Below are 25,577 nucleotides of genomic sequence, written 5' to 3' on the forward strand. Positions count from 1 at the left end.
CTTGGGTGCCCGCTCTTGCCTGTCTCTGGAGGGGCACCTGCCGGGATGTCGTCGGTCACAGCCTGGCTGCGCCGTCCCGCGTCCCCGTCGGCCCGCTCCCCCTGACACCGCCCCCACGGAGGGGCAGGGCCCGGGCAGAGCCCCTCCCTTACCTCTGTCAGGTCACCTCCACCCCTGTGCCTCCAGGTGGCAAGCGCATCCTGGCGGGGGGGGGGGGGGGGGGGGGGGCTTCTTCCCCAAGGCCCTGCCCACCCCAGACGTCTGGGAAGAATCCCAGGGAAGAGGGAAGGACAGCCTTGGGGAGGGGGCTGCTCTCCCTGTCGGGTGGGTGCCATACTGCCTGACGTGTCGCCTACAGTGGTGACGACCCTCGCACACGGTGGGCTGGGAACTGCACGTGCTCCATCCAGCCTCAGACTCTGGGGGTCGGGCTCAGCTTTCCCGTCACCGGCTAGCCCCTCACCCCGTCTTTACGGTGCAGGGGAACCCTTACTGCGCGTCCGACGGCCCCTCGGTGCTTGGTGCTCTGCTGGGCCGGCCTGGCCGGAGTCCCGGGGAGGGCGGGCAGAGGGGCTGGGCGTGCGGGACCCCCCTCCCCACGGATCGTCCTCCGCCCGTCCACAGCGGGGCTCTCGCTGGGGCTGAGGCCTCGGAGCCACATGTGACAAGGCCAGGCTGCCCTGCACCCTCCCCCGCTCTCCCTTCCAGGCACGGCCCCGACCCCGGACATGGTCCTGATGGTGCACGCGGCCCTGATCCTCACACAGGCCCCCATACCTGCACATGGCTCTGATCCTCCCCTGGGCCCCGTCCTCACCTGGGCCCCGTCCTCACCTGGGCCCCTGTCCTCCCCTGGTCTCCCATCTTCCCCTGGGCTCCGTCCTCCCCTGGGCTCCCAGCCTCCCCTGGGCCCCGTCCTCCCCTGGGCCTGGATCCCTCGCACCTGCCGACAGCCAGGATGGATCCCTTTCCTCCGAGGGTTTGTTGCCGACACGTCCGCGGCAGCTCTGGGAGCCCGGCATCCCTCCTAATGTTTTCTTTACTTATACACCTGCATCGTCCAGAACAGCTGCTTTATTGAGATTCATCCGTCACAAGCCTTAATTAAAATAACGCAAGCGTCTAACTCCGCACAGGTCACCACAGCAAATGTGTGTTTTCCTGCTGTCAGTTAAGGCCTGAGCGGGGAGCCGTGACGCGGCCACTCCTCTCCTCGTCCGTCCTCCAGCTGAGTCCTGAGTTGGGGCGCGGGCGGGCCCTGCAGCGAGCCCCGGGGAGGGCGGCGGGCCAGGGGGCTGGCGGGGGTGGGGGGTGGGGGGGAGGCGTCCTGCAGGGACGGCGGCTGGTCCCGTACGAGGTCCCTGCAGCAACTGTGAGGAGTTGTTGCAAACTTTCTGCCCTGGAGCCACAGCCCGTGACTGCCTTGCGGTCTGGAGGTCAGAGTCTGCCTTGCTGGTAGGGCCCCGGGGAGTCACTTCCACACCTTTTCCAGCTCCTGGAGGCATCCTTGGCCCGAGGCCCACCGTCCGTCCGCAGAGCCAGCGGCCACGTCTGTCCTCACCCCTCCTGCCCTGTGACCACACTGAGCCAGGGTTCACTTCGCCATGGACGGCCCTACGTTGACAGGTGACAGGGGTCAGGACGGTTGGGGCCACGAACCAGCCTGCCGCACCCCCTAAATGTGAAGGACACCGGCTGGCAGAGAGGAGGGTGTGTGGATGGAGGGCCCGGGTCAGCATGTCTGCGAGAGGGCTCAGGAAGGGTGGAGGGGCCAGGCTGCAGACTCAGGCCTCAGGGTAAGATGACACAAGTGGGCACAGCTCAGCAGGGGTGATAGGAGGTCCCCCTCGCAGGACGGGGGACAGGTGCAGGAGGAGCCTGGGTCCCCCTCGCAGGACGGGGGACGGGGTGCAGGGGGAGCCTGGGTCCCCCTCGCAGGACGGGGGACGGGGTGCAGGGGGAGCCTGGGTCCCCCTCACAGGACGGGGGACGGGGTGCAGGGAGAGCCTGGGTCCCCCTCGCAGGACGGGGGACGGTTGCAGGGGGAGCCTGGAAGGAGCCAGGGGCATGGGGAAGCAGGAGGTGAAGCCCTTAGGAAGCGGGACGTGGCTTTACTTATGTCCATTATTCCCCTTCGATTTGCCGGATCAGTAAATTGCCTGGAGTAATTGGATTATTTGCATGATTTTGAGCCCGGGGCCCTCTCTGATCCGCCGCCCCGCTCCCAGTCCCGCAGGATGGGGCTTCAGGGTCCAGCCCTGCTCACGAGGGGTCTCCTGTCTGACCCCTTCCCGCGGTCTGCCACGCCGCCCGGGGCCTGGATGTCTGTCTGAGGCGCCGTGGACTGGGCTGCTGGTCACATCCGCCCGCGCCCTTCTGTCTGCAGCCTCGGAGACCGGCCCTCAGACACATCTGCAGCTCTGTGACCTGTTTCTCTCCCTGTGGGCCCATTAGGACTGGGATAGGCCCTGTTCAGAGCTGCCACAGGACCCCGGAGGCGGTGGGACTTGGAGCCCCAAGCTTGGCGCTCACGGTACAGAGACCACGTCTTCAGGGCCCGCCCTGGGCCCTCGGGAGCGATGGAGACTAACAACAGGCCCAGGGCCACAGGGGTCCTTGGGCCTGTCCCAGCGAGCTGGGGTGCTCGGTGTCGCCCGCTCTGTTGTTTGGGGGAATCTCTCCTTTGCCAGATGGGGGGGTTCTCTCCTGGGGGGCCCCTTCCATTCTTCCAGACTTTAGGGTGGCGGCCCCTCCTCCCACCCCACCCACATGACCCCTCACACACCTACCTCCTGGCCGTGTCCCGGAGCCTCTGCTGGGGCTGACGCAGCCCTGAGCCTAGATCACACCCTGCCTCCCCCCCCCCCCCAGGAGCTCCCCCTGGCCTGTGCTGGCATCCGCAATGACCCTTTCCTTCCTTTCCACGGGGGCAGACCCTTCCGGGGACCCTCACTGCCTGGGTCTGCTGGAGGTGATGACATCATCAGAGGTGGTTACTAGGCAACCGGCCTCCGCAGTCAGGGGACCGCTCTGTGGTTGGAAGGGCCCTGCCAGTTTCTTAAAATATCAGACCTCAGAGCACATTTAGTCCCAGAGAAGAGGGGAGAATCCAGCCAATTTCAGGTCACTGGGAAGCCCCCCTTAGATCTGCCCTCTGACTGCATGGGTTTTCCAAGAGGCGATCGTGTGAGACTAACCTCATTTTCTTTTCTTGTCATGGTCCTTAGCCCGGCGGATGAGGGCCCGTTACTGTTGTGATTTCCACGGCATTTGCCAAATGTGCTGTGTTATCCTTGAGGATGAAATGGTAAGTACATCCCAGATGAACTGTTAGGTGCATTTTGTCTGTTACAGGGAATTAGAGACAAAGGGAGTTAGCTAATGGCCCCGTGTCACCCTGGAGGGAGGGCTCCAGCGGGCTCCCGCAGGACTCTGACATCAGTCCTGGGCTGTCGAACGTTCTTATCAATGATTTATATGAAGAAATAAAAGGTCTGCCTGTCACTTTGCTGCTAGAACAAAGGACAGGAGGTACGTTGCAAGGAGGAATCGTAATTCAGAATCCTCTCAACGTGGACGTGATTTAAGACTCAAAAAGAAAATTTGAACAGGACGGAAACAGCGCTACCTATAAAGGAGGTAACTGATCAATTGGGCCACATTACAATTAAGAGCCATCAGTCAGGGGGATATTTGCGATACACGTTTGACAAAAGATTTACAACCGGATAAAACCCTCAAACAATTTTAAAAAGGGGTGAGCAAATGGATGAAGAAACAAGCCAACTATTGGGGCGCCTGGGTGGCTCAGTCGGTTAAGCGTCCGACTTCAGCCCAGGTCATGATCTCGCGGCTCGTGGGTTCGAGCCCCGCGTCGGGCTCTGGGCTGACGGCTCAGAGCCTGGAGCCTGCTTCCGATTCTGTGTCTCCCTCTCTCTTTGCCCCTCCCCCACTCAAGCTCTGTCTCTGCCTCAAAAATAAACATTAAAAAAATAATAATAAAAAAAAAACCACCAAGCCAACTGTTTAAACTGGCATTTCGCAAGAGGGGTGCCCGAATGTCCTCTAAGGACGTGAAATGGGAATTGCTCGATTTTCCCAGTTCGCAGGGAGAGGCAATCCTGACGCCACGTGATGTCACCTCCCCCGACGGAGGCCAGGAAAGGGAGGAAGGGCTGAGCGTTGGCGAGGAGGACTATGACGTGCTGGGCAGCTTTGGGAAAATTCTACGACCTTGGGTATGGACCCAACAGAAGTGCACACGTGTTTCTACCAAAAGACACGTATGAGAATGTTTCCAGCAGTTTTCAATGGCTCAAGTCCAGAAGTAACCACAAAGCCCGCGGTGGGGTGAGCACGCGCCCAGGCCGGGCACCGTCCAGCGGAAGGCCGGAAACCATTCATGCCAGCGGCTACCTCGCTCTATGCAGCAACATGTTGGAAGTTCAGCAACAGAGCGGGTGAGAGGCCGGACGCGAGGACCCCATTCCATGAACGTCAAAGCCACGGACACTGGTCGGTGGTGCTGGAAGTGAACACAGCGCCCGCCTTCGAAGCCGGGACACCGGGCGACTGCGGCGTGCGGGGGGGGGGGGGGGGGGTGTCCTTTTCCAGGCGGGTTCCGGCCACCGGTGGGCGCTGTCTGTGCGCTACCTGCGCGAGTCACCTGACATCGTGTCCGTGTTCCGTGGGTGCGCGCGTCACGCTCGGGGTTCAATGAAGCCGAAGGGACTTTGCCATGAACAACCGCAAACCAACCAAAGGGCATAAAGCGAGCGTTTACAGACATTGGGCACCCCTGGGGGGGGAGGCGGGAGGGGAGCCCCATTTTCCGCTGGGAAGTCGTCTGCCGAGGTGAGGAGGCACGGACTGGGGCTGGGGAGGCTGAGAGGCTGGGGTGTGGTGGGGAAGAGGGCCACAGAGGAGGGGCTGTCCACGGAACAGCTCTAGAAATCTCTCCGGACACGTGTGAGTTCTGAGCAGCCGGAGGGGGAAAACCTTCCCGACACCGGCATTAACCGGCTTGGGCTGCCTGAACGAAACGCCGCAGACCTTGTGGCTTAGACGATGGACCTCTGCTCCTCGTAGCTCTGGGGGCCGGGAGCCCCACCTCCGGGTGCTGGTGTGGTCGGGCTCAGCTGAGGGCTCCTCCCGCCTGCAGACGCCTTCTCACTGGGTCCTCACGTGGCAGGTGGGGAGAGAAACGCTCTCCTCTTCTGTAAGGTCACCGTCCTGTAGGATCAAGGCCCCGCCCTTACGCCCTCATTTAAGCTCCTGAAACCTCTCTCCCCAGGTCCAGCCACACGGGGGCTTCAACCTCCAGATGTTGTGGGAGACACGATTCCATCTCAGCAACACGCAAGGCATTCAGAGAGATTCCAGAAGGGCTGGGATCTCAGTAGGAGGACTAGATTAGCCCTGGGGGAAGGCTGCCGGGCTCGATCGGGAGCCTCGACTTAAGCCTCAGAGCTCTGACTCTGGTAGCAGCCGGTAAGTTCCTATCAGGCCGACTCTCCCAGAGGCAACAAGTATAAACACTGGACCAAACAGATGCTAGAGCGAGTAGCTGAAGTCACGGGAGAACAACAGGCAGGAGTCAGCCTTTAGGAGAAAGGACCAGAACTGAGGAACGTTCCCATTTTAACAGCTTCCAGCCTGAGGGCAGCCCCGAGTTCACACCACGCAGGTCACAAACATCGTCCAAAGTCCAACAAAAAGTGTGCAGTATTCATGGCTTGAAAACCAGAGAACTGAGTTTAAGGCAGCCTCAACCACAGGAAGGTAAGAGACAATCCCAGAAAGGGGTGGGTCCGAAGACGTGTGTATAAACCCCGGGTTGTCTCCGCACGGCTCTTGAACCACACTCGGGCGGGGCGGACCCCAAGCAGCCTGGCCACGGCCATGTGGGATCCACCCTAGAGGGACATCTTCTAGTTTGAATCACCCCAGATGAATTGCCTGTTAAGATAATGAATACCAATGCACTTCAGTCCGGAGGCCCCACAGCGGAATGTCTACAAAACCCAGGATGCAATCCAAAATTTCGGGGTAAGAGGAAAGGAGAAAATGTGGCTCGTTTTCAAAAAAAAAAAAAAAAAAAGACAATCATAAAGACTAACCCCAAGGTGACTAAGACGTTGAACTGAGCAGAGAAGGATTTCAAAGCTGTTGTAACGACTGTGGCCAATGAAATAAAAGAAAATATGTTCATAACAAATAAAAAGATTGGGTATTGTGGTAGAAAATAGGAATTGATAGAAAGAGCTAAGTGGAAATTCTAGAACTGAAAAATGTAAATCCAAAATGGAAGTTCATGGGATGGGCTCAATACCAGAATGGAAACAGCGAAGGAAAGAGTTAGCGAACTTCAAGAGGGAGCAACAGAAATTGTCTAATTTGAAGAAGAGGGGAAAAAAGGGGGGGGGAACCCAATAAAAAACAGAGTGTTTCCAAGACCCATGGAATAAATCTGACACGTGTGATATTCGTGTGCTCAGAAGGGAGGGAACAGAGAGCAGAAATGTTTACATTTTAATTATTAAAAAAAAAATTTAATGTTTGTTTTTGAGAGAGAGAGAGACAGAGTGAAGGGGGGAGGGGCGGGGAGACAGGGAGACACAGAATCCGAAGCGGGCTCCAGGCTCCGAGCCGTCAGCACAGAGCCCGACGCGGGGCTCGAACCCATGAACTGTGAGATCATGACCTCAGCCGAAGTCGGACGCTTAACCGACTGAGCCACCAGGAGCCCCTACATTTTAATTATTTTTAAGGAAATTGTGGTTGAAAATTGCTTGAATTTGACGGAAGACACTGATTTCACAGATTTCACGAGCTCAGGAAGCCCCGGTCAGTCCAAGTCAGGGAAATGATGTCAAAGCCCGTTACAGCTGGAGAGCAGGACAAAGAGTAACTTTTGGAAGCAGCTGCCCAGAAGCGACACGGCACTCGGGGGAGCGATAATTTGGGTAAATGCTCGCTTCTCGTGAGAAATGAACAGAGCCGGAGGCAGTGGGAGATATTTTTAATGTACTAAAAGGAAAAAAAAATCCTATAAACAGAAAAACTGTTCTTCAAGAATGAAAGTGAAAGACATTTTCAGATAAAAGAAAACGCGAATTTTTCACCAACATAGATGCTGAAGAAGACCCTTCTAACGGGTGAGATGACCCCAGACAGACGCCTGGGACCTGTCCCCAGGAGCCTCGCCACGCGTGTGGGGAACACGAAATGCCCGCTGGGTGCGGGGTGGCTGTGCCCGGCCCTGCAGTGTCCCCCCACCCCTAGGACACGGCCTGGGCACACGGCGGCCCATTGCCAGGTTCACGGTCTGAGGGGAGGGGAGGAGGAGCTCGTTCAAGCAGCTCTCTCAGAGCGAGGGGTTGGCGGTCATGCCAGAGGCCGTGCCAGGGGCCCAGGGGCTCTGGCTCCCGGCGTGGGGGGTCGGGGGCTAGCCTCAGGGCCCAGTGGTGCCACCTTGGGCCAATGGCCTCACCCCTGTGCCTCTGCGTGCCGAACACGGGGGACCAGCTGGGGCCTCAGGCCTCGAGGCGCCTCTGGCATTGGAGGTCTGGGAACGGCAGGTTTGGGGTTCCGGGGCTCCCTGGCTCTCGGAGCCACAGGGAGATGAGGGGCTGAGGCAGGGGGGCTGTGTGCAGCCACGGTGCCCGCGTCCCAGCCCTCGTCTCATCCACAGGGCAGGAAGAGTTCTTCTCGGCCCTGCCGCGGCCTCTGCTCTCAGAGCCGGTTTGTGGGGTCCTGGCTCCCTGGCTTCTCCCAGGGGAGAAGTCTGGGGTCAGGGCTGTGGCGTCAGAGGCCGGGGAAGGGGCTTCTTTGCTCTCTGTACCCCTGACTCACTCCGCAGCCACCGCTCACGGTGACCAGGCGTGCCCCTCTCCATGCTCACACTGGGTCTGCTAATCCCTTCCTTCCGCCCCCCTGACTCGCGGGGAACTCAGCCCTAACTTCCAGGTCTAAGTCAAGGGCTCTGTCCGCCCGCAAGAAGCCAAGAACCGCAAGCCTGCCCTCTGCACCCTGGGGCCAGGCGCAGGCTGGGGTGGGGAGGGTGGGCAGAGCCAGAGGGGCGAGCGCTCAGCTCCCAGGCCCTCGGGCCGCTCCTCCCGGGCCTGCGCTGACCTCTCCTCTTGCCCCCTCGGGCCACCAGCCATGTCTTCCTCTGTAGACAGGCGTGAGGGGCCGGTGGCCGTGGAGCTGGTGGCCCAGGAGTGAGAGGGGCCTCACCGCCCCAGCACGTGAATATGGATTTGTGCCTAAGGACAGGCGGTGGCAGGCTCCGGCCCTAATTAGTGCGCGATGGCTGCTCCCTCCGCCCCTGGGAGCCAGGGTGGGGGTGGGGGGGCATCAAAGGAAGGCAGCCTGCTAATCCCCCTCTTCCAAGGGCGGCATCTGCTCCCTCCCTCCCCCGGGCGCGTCTCTCTGACAGCAGGCCGCGAGAGTCTCGGCTATTTAATTAGGCCGGAAAGTTCCCCCAACCCTGGGAAATGATTTCATTTCAATATTTCCTTTGCCGAGTGCGACACCCTCCCCCATCCTCAAAGGCCTTTCATCTGTGGCTCAGCCCATCCCCCGCCAGGGGCCTCTCCCCTCCCCTCTCATTGGCGTCCTGTTCAAGGGGCCAGGCTGGGCCAGGGGCGGCGGTGGCGTCTGGCCTTTGAGAGAGGCACCCCCCCCCCCCCGCCCCAGCCATTGGCCCAGCTGCGGCTGGTAACCAGCTGCGAGCATCCTGCCAGCCTGGCCTCCTGCCCGCACGCCCTGGGTCCTACCCCAGACCTTGGCCAAGCAGCTCCCTCTCCAGGCGTGCCCCGCCCCCCCTCCAGGGGCAGGTCCAGGCTGCCTGAGGAGCCGCCCGCCCTGAGACATGATGTCACACGGAGCTCGTCCCTCCCTGCTTTTGTCAGCCTCTGCTGGCCGGGTCACCCTTCGCGGGGCCCCAGTCCCGCCTGCCTGATTCTGCTCCCGGTGCTCGTGTGTACAGGGCTGTGTGCACACACACTGCACGTGTGAGGCTGTCTGTGCATGCTTGTGCACACGCGTGGGGGTGCATGGTACGCGTGGGGCTGCGAGGTTGCGTGTACATCTGTGCCTGCGAGTGTGTGTGGTCGGCACGTGCATGCACACGTGTACCTGTGCGTGTATGCGTGTGCACATGTAGGCATGTCTGTGGGAGCCCCTGAGGTCTGAGCCTGGTTCCTGTCTCTCTTTAGGCAGCTGGCACTCCCGTCCTCCACGGACCGTGCGGGGCCAGCACCAGGCCCGGCTGCAGAGCAAAGACTCCTGGGGGGGTGGGGGGTAGGATCTGGGGGGCGCTGGGCGGGGAGGTCCTGAGCTCCGGAGGCCCTCTGCAGACTCAGTCTCCACGTTTGTACAAACTCGTCCAACCCCGAGGTCTGTGCCCAGAGCACAGCCACAGGCCCGAAGGTCAGGCCGACTTTGCCTCGGGGGGTCAGCGCCCCAGCCGGCGCCCCCCCCCCCTCCCCCCCCCCCTCTGAAGCAGCGCCCCCCACAGCGTCCTCCTCTGTCCTCCTCCACTTGGGCCCGGAGGCCCTCCTGGAGGCGGCTAATGAGAGGTGTCAGCTGGGACGCTCTTCTGGGGAACCTGCCGTCCTGAGCGATTTCTAAACGGGAAAGTCTAGCCTCACTGAGTCCTTTGAACGCGTCCGAGTGACGAGTGACGGAGCCGCAGAGGCAGCCCTCGGAGTCGCCGCCGGGAACCAGAGAGGAGAGGAGATTGATCTCCACTGGCCTCCTGAATGTTCTTAAGAAGCTGTTTGTCACGCGGCCCCGAAGGCGAGGTGGGGGCCTTGGCTAACAAATGAGGATCGCTCTTGTTCTGCCTCCCTTCCCATCCCCCACGCTGGAATTTATGCCTTTTGCAGACAAAACGCTCTCGCAGACAGGCGTCCCACGTCTTCACCGCGGCCAAGTATCGACGGTATTGATCATGCGGCCCTGGGATCCCCCGCCCAGGAAGTGAGACACTCGGGGCTCCAGGGGCCCCCGCCCCTCCCCCACCCGGCACCCACTCCTCAGCGGGCCATCGGCGTCCTCGGGGGCAGCGGGCAGCGGGGCCTGGCACGTGCTGGTCGCTCTGTGGACCCTCGGTGCCAGGATGGGGGAACGAGAAACCAGGAGTCTGGGGGGGTCGGAGACAGGCTGCTGGATTCTCAGCGCTACGCCCCTGCTTGGTCAGCTGGCCTCGCCCTCGGGGATTCCTCTCCCTGCCCCCCGGGGGCTCCCTGCAAGGCCTTGGGGACCCTGGAGACAGTGACAGCCCTCCCCGTGGGGGGGGGGGGGTTCCGTGTTATGCTCGAGAAGTGAGTGTGCACAGAACTTTGTGAATTGCTTTCTTTCCTGTTTTATGAACTTCTCCGAATGCCTGCACATTACTCTCCCGAGGGACGGGGGGAGATAAATAGCAATTAAAGTCTTGTCATCCGACTCGCTCAGGCCGTTAAGTTGTTCAACCTTGCATAAAAAACCGGAGTGTACTTAACGCGGAGGAGCACCTGGGCGCGTGGCAGTAAGCGTAAATCGGTGTCTAACGACGCGCTCCCGCCCACCGGGCTCGCGGCTCCCCCGGCCGGCGCGACCCCGGCCCGGGCTCCCGGTCGGCTGGCCTGCGCGGGGCGCTCTGCCCCGGGCCCAGGCAGAGAGGACGGCTCACAGGCTGTGGCTGGGCCTCCGGGCCCTCTCCGCGTCCCCAGCCTGGCCGGGCAGCTGGAACCGCGTTTGGAGAAGCCGCTCGCTGCGCCGTCTGCTTGGACAAACATGGCCGCGTCCCAGGACAGCGGTGCCACGGCTCTCGGGCCACGCCTGCGTGCCAGGCAGCCAGCTCGAAGCCACACAGGGCTGGTGGGTCCTGAGGCCTGGCCCTTGGCCCTGGCGGGAGACGAGGGCAGCGGTGGGCTTGGTAAGTCTCCTCTGCCCCAGGCAGCCACGGGCAGGGCCGCAGCGTCCCGCCTGCCAGGTGGCCCCCGGGCCCTTCCAGGGGGCCGGCGTCTGTTCTGGGCCCCCCCTCCTCTGGCAGCACGGGCGGCAGGTCCCGTCCTCACTTGCGGCCTCGTTTTACGGCGTCCCCGGAGAACAACGGCTCAGGCTATGCGGATTCGTTCCCCTCCGCACGAGGCTCACCTACTTCGACACACGCGGTTTAGCTTCAATTATTTATCGCGACACCGGAGAGGCCCCGATCAAAGCGCCAAAGCGTGTTGAGCCGCAGCCTCGGCGCGGGGGACGGGTGGGGCAGGCCCGCGGAGGGGAGCGGGCTGGGGCGGGCCGCGTGGTCCCGCTGCCCCCCCAGGCGGTGACGGAGGTGCCACGCCTCGCCACGCTTGGAGATGACGTCTTGTTCCCGCGCCGCCCAGGGAGCCCATGGGAGCCTGGAGCTGGCAACGGGATCTTAAGACGAGGCGGGTTTCTTCCCTTCGGCAGCTGCAGCTTTTAAACCCATGGGGCCCCAGGACAAAACAGGGTGGCCGAGCTCCTCGGGTGTGTTGAGACCCCCCAGCCTGCCGGGTGTCACGTGCACCCGTCCGCCCATCCACCGACTTGCAGTGGGGGTGGGCGAGGCGAGGCCCGTGAGACCGGGTGCTGCCCGGGGAAGGGACAGGCACCGGCAATGAGGAAGGGGCCGCTATGGGGCCCGTCCCGGACTCGCTGTCTGCACAGGAGCGCGTCAGGGTCGCTGGAACGGGGGCCACGTGACTCTCCCCAGCCGACAGCTGAGGCTGACGGCTGAGACGCTGACGAGGGCTGGGGACGTGTGCCCAGCTGTCTGTCTCTGGAGCAGGCCTCCTTGACCTCTGCCCTGGAGGCCGTGCCACCTGCCTGTCCCCTGCTATGTGCTAGTGGCTGGCACGTAGGGGTGTATGCCTTCAGAGCCCCACACAGCCACTCCCTGGGTCACGTCAGCTCTGGGTGGATGCCAGGTGGAGGAAGAACCGGTGGGTCTGGTGGGACCCCAAGCCAGCACATCCCTCCCTACAGTGCTGGGTACTTGCCAATCTGCTTCACAGAACACAGACGCTCGGAGGGAGACAGGCCCTGCAGGATCGCTGGTCCAGGCACCTCCCACGGCAGATGGGGAAACCGAGTCTCCAGAGAAGGGGGGCACATGGCGAGGCCCCCCGCCTGGCCTGGGAGGGCACCTGCCCGTGGGCTATTTCTGGCCCTGGCGTGGCCTGGGCCGCTGAAGGACACCTTGCTTCTCGGTCCATCGGTGTCCTCCCGAGACAAGCCAGAAGAATGCTTTCCCGGGGTGTTATTGGGCACCTCCAGAAAGCGGCCGCGCCCCGACCCGCTGCCCAGGGGGCCCCTGCCTCCCCCTCAGCACCTCCCCGGCGCCCCAATTTACGACGGGAAGAGCTGTCCCTGAATCACTGCTCGCTTCTGCTTTGGGATTGCACGACATTCTCTATGTCCCCCAGCCCACCATTTACTCACACCACTGGAGTGTGAATTCCATGAATAAATTGTATTATCTCGGGGGCTTCGGATGACAAAAACATGAAAGCCACGCCAGTCCAGAAACGCCCGTCTCTCCTCATTAATGCTGGCTGGGGCCGGGGGAGCGGGCCCTCCTGGGAGGCTCATTTAGATTTTAATTAAACCGGCTTTCCCAAACAATTTGCAATAAATTAGCGACAAGCAGGCTTGCCGTGTCCAGGCGCGAGGCAGTCCCCGCTGGGGATGGCTGCTGGCGCTCACCTGGGGTCACCTGCCTGCAAGGCCGCCTACACCCGGGCCGGGCTGGGCCGGGGCAGACTCCTGGCCGGCTCCGCTCCATGGGAGACAGGCCACCAGCAGCCACATGCGAGCAGAGGCCAGCAGACCGCCCCCTGCATCTCATACCGGGCCTGACACCCACCCTGAGGGCAGCAGTCTACCCGAGACCCCCATCCGAGGGCTCACCCCCGATGCCGGGCCGCTCAGGCACTGCGTCCTCAGAGCTGTGGTGGGGCCTGGTGTCCTTGGCCCTGGCTGGGTCTGTCGGGGCCCCTGCGCCACGTTCCAGAAGCCTATATGGGCCCTGGGCCATGAGCCCACCTCCAGGAGCTTTGTGGGAAGAGGGGACTCTGGCGGCCCTCAGGAGCTCGTGTGGACGGTCGTGGCCACCACGGAGCTTTGCAGTCTTTTTCTGGAAAGTTCTGTATGAGCAGACACCTCGCCCTGAAAGGGATGGTCAGGCTTTGCGGTCTTTTTCTGGAAAGTTCTGCATGAGCAGACACTTCGCCCTGAAAGGGACGCTCAGGCCAGAGGTCAGGAGCCCTTGGGGATCTCCTCTGAGGTGGGCCAGCGGGGGTTCGGGGCGTCCTGTTTCCAGGACTTGGAGAGCCTGACTCCACTGCTGCAGCCTTGCACTGGGGGAGGGGTGATTGTTGAAGGGACCCTCCCTTCCACACGTCCCGGCTGCCCCTCGCCAGCCCTGTGGCCTGGGCTCCTTCAGACCCCCATCCACCCCCTCCTCCAAAGGGGGCGGGGGCACAGCCGCCGGGGGCAGGAGGACCACATTGGCACCCAGGAGCACTCAACACGTTGCAGTTGGGTCAAGGCTGTGGTTTCTGGAAACTTCCGGGACATCCTGCGCCTGTGTTTCTAACACTCTCCGAGTCTGGGTCCCCAGAGGCGGCTGCTGTGTCCGAGTGAGTGAGCGGGAGAGGAGCCCAGGATGCCTGCCTGATGAGGCTGTGCCCAGCTCTCACAGGAGGCCTGACCCAGCAGAGGGCACGGTACGGGGGCCGCGTGGGGTCACCTTCGGGGCCGGCACCGCGGCAACGCTCAGGGCGGCTTTGCGCCCCTTCGAGCCCCCTGCCTTCACGGGAGCCTCTGGCTGGCCCCCCTCCCAGGGAAAGGCGCCACCGTGCACGCTCACTGCGGCAGGAACAGCTTGAGGGCTTTAGCGCACATGACGCACTGGCCGTTCTCACAAGAACCTCTTTGTCAACGGCAGGCTGTTCTTGCGCGTTTTGCTGTTGTTACGGGAGCCGAGGGAACGGGGTGCGGGCCCGTCAGCTGGCACAGGCCTGTCTGTGGCATCCGTCCGCCCACAGAGCGACTTCCTGGAACCATCCAGAAGGTTTAAGAGCAACCAGAGATGACCGAAAAGTAGCCGGGGGCCTGTCGGGAGGCAGGCGGCTGGGCCACAGCCAGGGCCAGGCGAGGGCCCGAAGGGGGACCACGTGTGGCCCGCTCACCGACATGCCTGAGCAGGGCCACCCTCACGGGCATGCGGCGGGGTCCCACGCTTGGACAGGAGACGGCAGCTTGAAATTCTTCATCATTCTACCTCTGGATTTGGGTTCTGTCAGCCAAATTCAACAGGACAATGGAATAGGTGCCAGGGGCCCGGACCCCGGTCTCACGCAGGGTCCTATCTATCCCCGTGCCTGTGATGACTTCTCAGCCACCTGCTCCTCCCCTCCCCTGCCCGCCGTGGTGCCCCAGCTGGGCCCAGGCTCCCCTCCCCTCCTGCCCACACCTGGCAGCAGGGTCCCGTTGGGGAAGGGCGGTCCGTGCCCCACGGTCCCCCCCTGTTCCTTTGGGCGCCCGGGCCGCAGCAGAAGGGGAGGTGGTCACAGTCTAAAAGGGAAAGCGGGCAAAGTTTCTTGCGGACGTGCTCTGACGGGAAGGGCTGGGGGCCTGGGGTGTGGTGGAGGAACCTGAGCGGGGAGGGGGGCGGGAGGGCCTCCAGCAGCAAGTGGCTCCAGCAAGGCCTGCAGCCAGAGAAGTCTCTAGGCAGCAGGAGCAGCCGTGCAAAGTCTCTGGGGGTATTGGGGGGTTCCTGAGGAGAGGCTAGGTTCAATGCTGGGTGTGCAAGGAGGCTGCGACAAGGGGGGAGACTGTGCGCCTCGATAAGGACCAGCTGGTCTGGGGGTGCAGCCCAGGCTGTGGGGGCCTCTATGGGGTAGAGCCTGGGCCGTGGGGGTCTCTGGGGACGCCGCAGCCTGGGCCAGGGCCAGAAGATCTGAGTAAGACCCACCTCTGCCCTGATGCTGTGACCCCCGGCCAAGGTGGCCTTCACCAGACCCTCCGGCTCCTGGCCTGCGTGACGTGGACACCGGAAGCCGGGCGGGGAGTCTGGGTGGGCAGCAGGAGCTGGTGTGGGAAGGGTGCGGCCAGGGGGCGTGGCTCCGAGAGGTGTGGCTCCAGAGAGGGGTTGGGGTCTTAGGTGCCCCACCCCCATCAACCTCGCAGCCACCTCGGTTGACCTGTGGGACCTGTGACAGCCCACAGCTGGCCTAGCCTGGCTCTCCAGCCCTCGCTGACCCCACTGGGTGACGGCCGCGGAGTTAATGGAGCCCACATCCTGCCGGGCAGTGTTAGGAGGCAGGCGCCCGGGCCTGCAGGGCCCGAGGCTTGGGAGCATCTGTCTCTCAGGGAGGCATTGTTCTGCTGTGGGAAGAGCCCGGGGGCCGCCCCGCCCATCTGGGCACCCTCGCCCCTCCCGGCTGGGTCCCCACCTTGGAGGTGGGGCGCTCGGTAGGAAGGCCAGCACGCGGGACCCACCTCCGTGGAGCCTGGGGCGCCCTCCGCGCCCCACGCCGGCATCCAGAGCAGCCACGGAGGTGCCTGGGCCTGAAGACCTGACGTTCTGGGAGAGGCCGTCCCGTCTAGACCCCACTGTCAGGACCGGCCTCCGGCTGGCCCTCTCGGGCATCCACGGAACAGCGCCAGCTGGAACTCCGCTCCGGGGCCCGGAGGTGCGTCCTCGCCACGCCTCTGTCCCCAGTTACCGCCTGGGCTCGGCTCCAGCCACGCGTGGTGATGGCTTTGGTGTCACTGTGGTCCCCAGGAAGCCTTCGGGGTGATGGTCCATGTACAGATGAGGGGTGCGGGACAGGGCTCCTGATCCCAGCCCCCAGCGGCCCTAAGCCTGAGCACACAGTGTGACCTCAGCCTCTGGGCCGCTGGGCTGACGGCACGTCTGGGGCCCAGGGCTCTTCCCAAACCCAGACTTCCCTTCCTGGGTGTGTGTGGAGGGTCTCCAGAGACCTCTTCACAATGACCCCTCTGTGGCCTCCCTCTCAGATCTCCCCCCACCCCCGCCCTCTGCACAGCCCTGCTGGGGCCTCTTGGTTGGCCTTCTGGACCCCTCCCACGACCTCCAGCTCTGGGGTCTGCCCTTAGGCCCCCAGGTGCTGAAGTGTCGCCCACCTCACACCCCTTGCTGCTGCAGGGAGGGGACCTGGGACTCGGCTGTCTGTGCTCCTGACGGCAAAGGGGAAGGAGAGTCCCACAGGCAGCAGGCCCCGTACGGGTCCCCAGTTAGCATCTCCCAGCCTTGCAAGGTAGGTGGGCCAGGTCACAGGTGAGGTCCGGTCACCGGTGGGCCCCTCCCACACGTCACGTGCTCCGTCGCCATGCAGGGTCAGGGCCAGAGGCCAGTCCTGTGACCCACCAGGGGTCCCCCCTGCCCCCCAACACTGCTCTTGTCCTTCCATGCCTGGCCGGGCGAGGAAGGGGCATCATCCCTGGAAAATAAGGCCAAGCAGGTGTACTGGAGGGTCCCTGGAAACACTGGCGTCTGAAATCTTCTGGCAAATTCTACATCCAGGTTCCCCCCACCGACTCCGGGAAGTGGTGCGAAAGCTAAAACGATGAATAAAAGTCACCACCCCACAAGACAAAGCTAATTTAAAAGCTCGCTTATTCCTAGTGGAAAAAATGGGATTAACATCTGAAGTATTTGCAAATTAGCCGGAAACTGCCTGCTAACCAACTGTTTGGAATCAGCGGCTTAGGAAGTATGTTAGGGCCCCCGGGGTCTGTGATTTTTCAAGCCCAAACTGCCTCAGTGTTGTCCAGTTGTCCAAGTGGGGTGGGGCCACCCCTCACACCGGCCAAGGACATGGGGGTCCCTCGTGTGGTCCATGCAGGTCAGCCGCTGGGGGTCCAGAGCAGGTTGGAGAACGGTGAGTAGGTTCGGAGAACCACATGGAAGTTTCCAGGGTATCACGCTGTCTAAATGAGTCTCCCTTTTTCTGTCCCTCGTCTCCAATGGGTGCTCCTGTCAGCCGTGCCTCTGGGGCAGTTCTGCTGGGCCGTGGGCTCCGTCGTTCTTAGCAAAGCCCAGATGAGCTATGGTTCCTCCTGAACATGCCTTTCGTTCGCCAATGCCAAGAGATCTCCGGCTAGTGCCGGGCACCTTCCTTGGCCCGGCGGGATTCAGCTGCCGGTGCAGACAGGCTGTGCTTGCCGGGGGTGACGTCCTGGTGGAGGGGAGGCAGGCGGGGGGTGCACAGGCTCCGCTCAGATAGGGAAGAGTAATGTGAAAGGGAAAAAAGAGGGACGGGAAAGGAAGAGAAGAGAATAGAATGGAATAGACTTTCAGACATTGAGCGTGATGAACAAAAAAGCAGGGCAGGAATGGGGGGGGGGGGGGTGGGAGCCACTCCAGATCTGGGAAGCTCTCTCTTAGAATGTGATAGTTGAACAAAGACTGAAGAGAGGGAGGGCAGCTTGCAAAAGTCTAGAGAAGGACACCGGCGGGGGAAACAGCAAGTGCAAAGGCCCTGGGGCGGTAGGAGCTCAGCATGTTTGAACACAAGAAGACCCATGGGGCTGACACGGTGCGTGGTGGATGCTTTGTGGTGCTTTTGGAGGCACGGGCAGGGCCCGATCCGCAGGCTCCGGTGAAGCTCTGAGGAATGTGGATTTTATTCTACACCCGAGTGCAGAGGCATGAGGGTCGGACTCCACTGTGAGGGTCGCTCTGGCTGCCGAGGGCAGAGTTGATTGAACAGGAGGGGGGCTGGAGCCCAGTGAGGGCACTACTGATTTGGCCGGGGGAGGCGGCTGGGCCTGGGGCCGTGGCGGGGGTGGGGAGCAGTGGTGAGGTTCCGGAAATGTTCTTGAAGGGTAGTGAGTATGGGACGTACCTGCGGGAGCGAGCTGGCGCCCTGGCGGAGGTGGCCCCGGCCGGTATTTACCCCAGGACACAGATGTGGTGCTGTTGGTAGGGGCCGCGGTATGGACGTCTCGTTCTTGGGAAGTGAGGAGGCTGAGGGTAGGACAGAGGACTCCCGGCGGGCAGGACCGGGCATGTCCCACCCGTGCCGTGTGGCCGGAGCCGGGAGCTCTGTGGCCACCGCACACAGGCCGTGCGCCAGGGCGGTGTTCAATGGACTAAGGGCTGAGCGCGAGCGCTGGCCAGGATGGGCCACTACACCAGAGTAGCGCAGACGGGGGCTCGGCAGCAACATTCCTTCCTAAAAATGGCTTAATGTTTATTTACTTTTGAGAGAGAGAGACAGAGCCTGAGCGGGAGAGGGGCAGAGAGAGAAGGAGACAGAATCCGAAGCAGGCCCCAGGCCCCGAGCTGTCAGCACAGAGCCCGACGCGGGGCTCGAACCCACGAACCGCCAGATGGTGACCTGAGCCGAAGTCAGACGCTCAACCGACTGAGCCACCCGGGCGCCCCGTCAGCACTCATTCCTAACAGATCTGGAGGCTGGGCGTCCAAGAGGAAGCTGCCGGCCGACCTGCTGTCTGGGGAGGACTTCCTGGCTCGTCCACGGTGGCCACGTCTCCCTGTCCTCACATGGCAGACAGAGCTCTGGTCCCGCCTTCTCCTTATAAGGACGCTGAGCCCACCGTGGGGTCCCACACACTGGACCCCTCACCCTAACCACCTCCCGCCCCCCCCCCACCCCGGGGGCTGGGCCTCCGACATACGGATCGGGGGCGGCACTCGTGTTCAGTCCACGACAGTTGCCACGGAGGCCCCAGACCAGGCCGTGCGTGTCTGCGGCAAACGTCGTGGGAAGCAGGACGGAGAGAAGGGTTTTCTGGGTTTTCCTGGTTATTGTTTTCGTTCCGGCAAATAGAACGAGGCAGGCCACGAAAACCCACCCAACAGAACCGGTCTGGTCATGCTAAAGTGAACTTCTAACAAAGTTGTCTCCCTTTTCGTCCCTGGAGGTGAGAGTTCTATCTTCCCGGAAAACAGGAAATACGGCAGCCGCAGGCCCTCTGGGGCTCGAGGCAGACCCGCCAGGGCCATCAGGTCACGGGCACTGATGGAGCCCCCGCCCGGGGTAGGGGTGCTTTGTCCCAGACCCACTGCCCTCAACTCTGCACATGGCTGGTTGAGGGAGGACTCCCTTCACACAAAAACAAACAAGGACCCATGAAAAATACTGCCTGAGGGGCGCCCGGGGGGCTCAGTTAAGCATCTGACCGTTGGTTTCAGCTCAGGTCATGATCTCATGGTTGTGAGTTCAAGCCCCGCATCAGGCTCTGTGCTGACAGTGTGGAGCCTGCTTGGGATCCTCTCCTTCTCTCTCTCTGCCCCTCCTCTGCTCTCTCTCTCTCTCTCTCTCTCAAAATAAATAAACTTAAAAAAAAATACTGCCTGAAAAAGGAAGCACACACAGAAGGGGGGGTGCATCACAGACACTCGGGGAGGGACCCTGAAGAGGGCGCACCAACGCTTCACCTTGTTGCTTAAAGTCAGGAACGGCAGAAGCCAGCGCGGGCTTAGATAAGAAGCGATCACACAAGAAGAAACGGGGAACAGGCTCAAGAAACAGGTGTAGGAACAAGAAGGGCCCCAAGACGCCGGCCGGGTGGGGCCAGAGTGGGGAGACGGCGCTGAGACACAGCCGGAGGCGGGTGGGCTCGGACGGAGCGAGGAAAACAAGACCGAAAAGAACAGAGGTCGGGGGATTAAAGAAAAATGGCAGAAAAGAAAAGAAAATGGGGAAGAAATCGCGGGACGCCACGGCCAGTGTGGCCTCAGCCACGACACTGAGGCGCCCAAGGCAGAGGGCGCGACCTGCGGGCTGAGCCCTGGGAGAGCGCGACACCAGGCCCACGCTGTCCTCAGGGACAGAAGGAGGAGCCGGGGATTCTGTGTCAGCTGAGGTCCTACGACCACTGTTCAAACTGAACCAGGAACCAGCCTTGCCACACGCACTCGTGAATCGAGGGTGCCGCTCGACCCCAGTGCTTTGTGAAATGGATGGGCATCGGCCAGGAGGCAAAGAGCAGAAGGGAATCCGAGCCGGGGCGCTGGGAGCAAGGCTGCAGGTGTGCAGGGCTCACACGCGATGGTGGCACAGCCCGTGGGGTCCGCAGGCAGGGCTCCGAGTCAGCGTCGCCCACCCTAGACACACACTCTCCACCAAGCCTCCCCCACCTTTACCGCCTCCGTGGCCGATGGGGACGAGGCACCAGTGGTGTTCGGTCCTTGAACCTGGGGGCCCTGGGGCGTGGGAGTCCTGGTGGGAGTCCACGCCTCCCACCCTGGGCGTGGGAGGGTACCCAGAGACGGTACCACTCACCCCCGGGGCTCCCTCGGGCTCAGGCGGGGCTGGGCTGTGCTCCCCGGCCACGGCCCGCCTCCCTGTCTCCGGGAGCACTGGCTTCTCAAGAAATCGTTTGCCGTGCGTCCTTGGCTCGGGGTCTGCTCTGAAGAACGCGGTCCCATGAGAAGTCTAGGGCCCACGGGAACTGGATTTCTCTCTAACGGCATTCGAGCGCCCGGCCCGTGACTGACTGTGGACTCCCCTCCCTGGGTCCCGGGACTCAGGCCTGGCCCGAGGCCCCCACCAACGCCCAGAGGCAGCCTTGCTGGTGAGGGCCTCGCTGCCGGCAGGGCCCGCGGAGACCCCCGTGCGGCTGGCACTGAGCGCGCGGAGCACGGAGACCCAGCGACCTCCGCGGTGGTGACCCCCCCCCCCCGCCGGCTGCTCCGACCGACCGTCACCATGTCGACCCCGGGCTCTGGCTTTCTGCCCCACGTCCTGTGGCGGGGGCCCCCTCTGTCTCCCAGGCAACGGAAGCACGTCCCTGCAGGCCGGGGGGGGGGTGGGGGCCGGGCGGCTGTGGCTCCCCCCCCCCCCCCGAGCTGATTAGCCCTATCGACCACAAAGTCAGCTCGAGCGGCTGCGGGGGGAAGGGGCTGTGACGGGCGACTTGCATCTGAGAACCACACGATCAGCTTTCGTGCCACTCAAGACACGACAGAGAACAGGCCGTGTGGGGCGTCAGGGGAGGACTCCGGAAACGCCCGCGGGGGGCTCTCCAGCGAGGAGAGAAGTGAACTCAGTTTGCTAAGAATGGTCTGTTCAGACTCTTGCTTGAACGCCCAGCGTCTCCCAGCCACCAGCGTGCGGGAGGCTTACGCGGCGCTCGGTCACGGCTGTAACGGCCCTGAGCTTTCGCGTGTGCAACAGGTCACATCCGAACACACTAAGGGCAGTGCTGTCTACACCGGGAACATGGGGGTGCTGTCTACACAAGGGGCGGTTGTGACGGAAGCTCCAGCCCAGCGTCTGAAGCGTGTGCCCAATTGGGCCTTGGATGTGTCAGAACAAGGAGGGCACCCGTGTCCTCCATGTGACATTTACCCCAGACCCACACGACCCACTGGTCTGTGAGTCGATGGAACACACGGGACACACAAGTAGTGACCCTGTCCATTCATTAGGGACATAGACATTGTTCAGAAATGGGCTATCGTTCAACTGCCAGATTAGCAAGATTAAAAGTATTTTCAGGGAGCCTGGGTGGCTCAGTCGGTCGAGCGTCTAACTTCGGCTCAGGTCATGATCTCATGTTCCATGAGCTCAAGCCCGACGTCAGGCCCTGTGCTGATAGCTCAGAGCCTGGAGCCTGCTTCTGATTCTGTGTCTCCCTCTCTCTCTGCCCCTCCCCAGCTCGGGCTCTGTCTCTCTTTCTCTCTCTCAAAAATAAAATAAACATCAAAAAGACTTTCTAAAGTATTTTAAATAACAATCGTGGTGAGAAAGGGAAGAAAAATACCTCCGTCTTTGGAGGGCGGTGTCGGCTGTGATCCAGACATTGGTTTTCCTGTGTGACCAACATGACGCGTTCTAGTCACCTCCCTGTGGAAGCTCCGGCCACATGCTGCCCACGGTGCTGGCCTCTCCTCTGCCACCATGACTGTCACCGTGGCCAACGGTGACCGGGGAGAGGCCTGCCCCCTCACGGCTCCCACAGTGAGGAGAATGGGGAGCCAGCGTGAGCCAGAAAGGAGCCCTCGCTGCCGCGACCCCTGAGATTCCGGGGTGTTTGCTACCGCGGCAGAGCCCAGCCCTTCCCGGCTGACCCAGGGGACAATTTGGTCATTCTTAATAAAGTGTTAAATGCTCTTAAGTGTGGCTCAGCAAACCCACTTCTTAGCAATAATCCTCCAAAATACCCAGTGCAGCTCCCTCTGGGCCATCGGCTAACACTTCAGGCTGAGAGCAAATGGAAATGCTACGTGAAATACAAACCAACCTGTTTAAAGGTATCATTGAGGAAGCAACAAGGATGAGAGGGGCCAGAGCCCCGAGGGGGTATCACCCCCAGAGGCAAGATAAGGGTCCTCAGCACGTTTCCCCTGGGCCTTTGTGGCTCTGGGTCCGGGCAGAGCCACGGTGCGGGGGCGGGTCCCTAAGATTCGGGACGTGGGCCTGAGCACGTGGCCAGCAAGACCTGAGTCCTGAAGCTGCTGGTGTGGAAAGCTCCAATCTGAGTTTCAAACCTCTGAAATGCAGAGCACAATGTCCTGCAGATGATCCGCACTTAAAGGACGGAGCCCCCTGGGCACCACCACCCCTGTGAGCCCACCAGGCCTACATTTGAACTTTCTGAAGGAGCTGCACCCTCAGCCCTGACTCGGCTCAGGTCTCTGCACCGGGTGATCATTCCCCACACTCTGCAGAGAAGGAGGGATATTTTCTGGTGGAAGGCACCCTGGGAAACTTCTACAGATTTCCTTTATACATGATGTCCAGCAACCAACCACCAGCCAGACAGAAAATGACCAGGTGTGCCAAGAAACGCGTGACTAAAAACCAAGAATGACAAATACAACAGGGGCAGAAGCAGAGGCGGCCTGGATGCTGGGACACTGCAGACAGGGACTTTAAAACACCTGTGATCCACAGGTTCAAGAAAATAGAGGAAAAAGAACTTTATTGAAGAAATAGAACACGTACAAAGACCTGCATGGAAGTTCTAAAACTGGAAAATATAATATCTGGAATTGAGAAGCCAGTGGGGGGATTTAATAGCATTTCAGACACAGCAGGACTCTGGGTCCAAGAACTGAATAAACAGTGAATTTACAGCCGTCCAAAGTGAAGCGGACAGTCAGGGCAAGCAGGAAAGATGCCTGTCCTGTGTGCCATGGAAAAGAAAGCCCAGGGAAGGTAAGGGGCAGCATTTGAAGAAATAGTGGTTGAGAACTTTCCAGAACTGATGTTCAACTCTGCGATCCCCAAGCAGGATAAATACAAAGGAAGCCATGACTTGACACATCTCAGTGAAGGCACTGAAAACACGAGTTAAAGAGCAATCTTTAAAGGCAACCAGGGGGAAATAATGCATTATCTTGAGAAAAGCACGAATGAGATTGAGAGCTGAGTCCTCGCCGGAAAGAAGGCAGCTGGATGGTGCTGGGCTGACAGGGTTTCCGCACTGGAATTTTTTTAAAAAGCTTCCCATCTAGAGTTCCACGACGGTAAGAAGACACTTCAAAAATGAAGACATTTCAGGCAGGGAAACACTGAGAGAATTCATCACCCCAAGGCTTGAGCTAAAAAAAAATGTAAATGAGTTTTTCAGGAGGGAAGAAAATGATCCCAGCAGAAACGTGGAAACGTCAGACAGAATGAGAGCAGCGGGTGGAGAAGGAAGGCACTTGGGTAAAGACCAACAGGCATGTGCGGTGTAACAGCAGCAACAACGGATTCTGGCACAGAAAATACATGTGAGATTTAAACGCAATGAAACCGGGAAGGAAAAAGCTGCACTGTAAGTGGAGAAAATGCTCCAGTGATCGAGCAGAGCAGTTCATGCCGAATGGGTACACAGGGGTCAAGGGGGAAAGCCTGAACTGCTACGATTCCCACCCGAAGTGGAAAAAGAGTGTGTAACTAGCGAGGCAAGAGATGGGAAATGGGAGGACGCGAAGGTGTCACACCAGGTAGGCAAATCGGAAAGCAGATGACCAAGAACAAACCGACAATACCGAGATTGAATCACACAGAACAGGCTATCTCGGGCAAAAGACACATAGTGTCAGACAGGTCACCAAAAAATGTAAACCCAATTATAAGCCACTTAAAAAAAGACACTCCTTGAATTTAAGAGCATGAAACAGGTTGAAAGAAAAAGACAGAGAACGAGAGAGAGAGAGAGAGGGAGAGAAGATAGAAAGTGCCACCAGGAACCAGAAGGAAGCCGGTGGATATGCACCACTGTTGGAGCAGACGTTAGGCTGCAATGCTGTGCTGGAGGCTAGTACAGACCTGCATCGGAAGGATCAATATTCGAGGAAGACATTTCAGCCCTAGATGAGCATCAGTGATGTGAAATGTAGGAAACAGAAACTAACCAAATTCAAGGACAAATCCATACTCCTAGAGGGAGGATTTATACACCTCTCTTGATGGATGATTTACTAAGCAGACCAAAAAAAAAAAAAAAAAAAAAAATCGGAAAAGATCTGGAAGTTCTGAATGATACAGTTGACAGACCTGGCTCACTGCAGGCTGGTACACACCTCTGCCCCCACAACAGCATTTTTCTTCTTAATGACATCAGGGCGCTCGTTATGATGACCGTGTGCTGGGTCATAAAGCAAGTCTCATTCCAAAGGCTCGAAATCATCGAGGAGTGTGTTCTCTGGCCACCACGGAACTGAGCTAGAAATCAAAACATAAATACAATTGAAAAATCCCCAGCTGCTTGGAAATTAAGCCACGCACCTCTAAATCATGGGTCACAAAGGCAATAAGAACACAGTGTGATTGCTTGCCAACAGAGGCACCATATCAAAATAGAATTCAGTTAAAGCAGTGTTCAGAGGGAAATTTATAGCCTCATATATGTACATTTACAAAGAAGAAGGGCTGGAAACCAATTATCTAAGCTTCCATTTCCAGAAACTGAAAAAAAATCCAGGCCCAGCGAAAGCAGAAGAAACAAAGTGATAAAGACACGACAAGAAATTGATGAAATAGAGAAAAAACACACATCAGAGGAAACGCACCAAGCCAAATTTGGTTTTTTAAAAAGACGAATAGGGGCACCTGGGTGGCTCAGTGTGTTGAGCGTCCAACTTCAGCTCAGGTCATGATCTTGAGGTTCATGGGTTTGAGCCCCATATCAGGCTCTGTGCTGACAGCTCAGAGCCTGGAGCCTGCTTCGGATTCTGTGTCTCCCTCTCTCTCTGCCCCTCCCCTGCTCATGCTCTGTCTCTCTCTGTCAAAAATAAATAAACATTTAAAAAATTTAAAAGATGAATAAAATGGATATATCTTTAGTAAAAGTGATCAAAGTGAGGGAAAGGGAGAAAACATAAATAGTAGCAGAAAACAAGGCATTAACAAAATTAGGAGGAGATACTATGAATAACTTTGTTAGCCAATTTGATGATTTAGATTCAATGGGCACATGCCCCAACTAAAACACAACTTTTCAGAATTGACACACGGTTTTTGACTTAATCTGAATAATCTGATATTCATTAAGTAAATTGTACCCATTATTAAAATGTTTTTAACCAAGAAGACCCAAATCTCAAATGGCTACCTCGGTGTAAC

The 25,577-nt window shown here is 59.9% G+C and overlaps 2 long non-coding RNA genes and 1 other non-coding gene across 3 annotated transcripts; 1 reads left to right on the forward strand and 2 right to left on the reverse strand.

Moving 5' to 3' along the window:
- Positions 1-1,538: 1,538 nt before the first annotated feature.
- LOC113601481 (uncharacterized) lies at positions 1,539-20,616 on the reverse strand. Its single transcript, XR_008299755.1, has 3 exons — positions 20,301-20,616; positions 3,198-3,292; positions 1,539-1,614 (listed from the first exon to the last, which is right to left on the reverse strand). It is a non-coding gene; the product is annotated as an uncharacterized LOC113601481 (long non-coding RNA).
- Positions 2,997-11,425, forward strand: LOC113601480 (uncharacterized). The gene is made up of 3 exons (XR_003422793.2): positions 2,997-3,123; positions 3,228-3,307; positions 9,894-11,425. It is a non-coding gene; the product is annotated as an uncharacterized LOC113601480 (long non-coding RNA).
- On the reverse strand, positions 18,347-18,431 carry TRNAR-UCG (transfer RNA arginine (anticodon UCG)). The gene has a single exon. It is a non-coding gene; the product is annotated as a tRNA-Arg (tRNA).
- Positions 20,617-25,577: the final 4,961 nt, after the last annotated feature.

Source organism: Acinonyx jubatus, chromosome B3 (genome assembly GCF_027475565.1).
Source record: "Acinonyx jubatus isolate Ajub_Pintada_27869175 chromosome B3, VMU_Ajub_asm_v1.0, whole genome shotgun sequence".
Taxonomy (NCBI): domain Eukaryota; kingdom Metazoa; phylum Chordata; class Mammalia; order Carnivora; family Felidae; genus Acinonyx; species Acinonyx jubatus.